The sequence below is a fragment of the Myotis davidii genome, unplaced genomic scaffold, assembly GCF_000327345.1.
Source record: "Myotis davidii unplaced genomic scaffold, ASM32734v1 scaffold281, whole genome shotgun sequence".
Taxonomy (NCBI): Eukaryota; Metazoa; Chordata; class Mammalia; order Chiroptera; family Vespertilionidae; genus Myotis; species Myotis davidii.
In genome coordinates, this window is record NW_006293784.1 from 7,804,017 (window position 1) to 7,805,217 (window position 1,201).

Genomic DNA, 1,201 nt, shown 5'->3' on the forward strand with positions numbered 1-1,201 from the left:
ACCTCCGCCACGAGCTATTTTCGTGGGCTCGCAGCACCCCAGGAGCCGCGCCACTCTCGTTTCATAGGGTCTCCATGGCCAGGATGCCAGGCGCTCGGGGACGAGTCTCCCCGTGTAGCCGCGTGCTAGAGGGAGTCGCGGGCGAGCTGCACGGCTGACGCGCGGCTCTTCATGGCTGTCCCCGCGCGGAGCCCACAGGGACCGGTCCCCGGAATCTCCAGTCCCTGCGGACCCTCCCGGCCAGAGTTGGGCCTGCGGCCTCCTGGGCACTTCTTATGTGCATGGTTTGTGGGCTCAAGGCTTTGGGAGACGTGAAAAAGCCCCAAAGGCAGGGAGTTGGTAAACTGAGGTGACGTCGGAACTGGTGCTGGGAGAAGACTCAAGCAGGGAAGTAAAGGACAGTCGCCTTGAGTTGCCCCCCCCCCCAAGAAAAAGTTCAGAAGATGAAAGTTCCTTTCGGCTTTTATCTTTTTTCATTAAAAATTTGGGGGGAGTTGAGGGGGAGGACGCGATTAGAGATGAATCTCACTGAACCCGAAATTGAAATACAACCAGCCTTGGCGTTTTAGCGCGCCGTGCGCTCCCGCAGCCACCTTGGGATTGTCTGGGGACTACGGGCGCTGGCCCCTTCCACTGTCCCTTCGCCCCTCAGGGACCGGCTCCTCTCCGTCTGCTTTTCCTATTTCTGGAACTCCTCCCACAGGGCTTTTTTAGGGTTCCTGGCGTCGAGAGAGAGAGAGAGAGAGAGAGAGAGAGAGAGAGAGAGAGAGAGAGAGAGAGAGAGAGAGAGAGAGAGAGAGAGAGAGAGAGAGAGAGAGAGAGAGAGAGAGAGAGAGAGAGAGAGAGAGAGAGAGAGAGAGAGAGAGAGAGAGAGAAAGGAATGAAAAAAGAGAAAGAAAGAAAGAAAGAAAGAAAGAAAAGGAAAGAAAGGAAAAGAAAAGGAACCTCTTTGCCCTCCCCAACCCTTTTGCAGTCAGCCCCGGTGGCGCGGCAGCGGGAAGACCTAAAGCCGCTCAAACAGCAGCGCGGCTCTTTCCTGGCGGGGACGGTCGCGCAGGGGCGCCCGTGGCCTCCGCACCCCCCACGCGTGCAGCATCTTCAGTTAGTTAGGACATCCCAGCAATTCCTTGAGCTGTGGGTTGGTGAATTCCTCAAGAAATATTTGCTGCGACTGTGCAGCTGGTGCAAAGGAGGAAGGGGG

General features: G+C 57.0%; 1 protein-coding gene across 1 annotated transcript in view; it reads left to right on the forward strand.

The window, feature by feature from the left end:
• Positions 1 to 1,201, forward strand: part of BMP4 (bone morphogenetic protein 4) — a 6,807-nt gene that overhangs the window by 865 nt on the left and 4,741 nt on the right. The gene's annotated exons all lie outside the window — the stretch shown is intronic.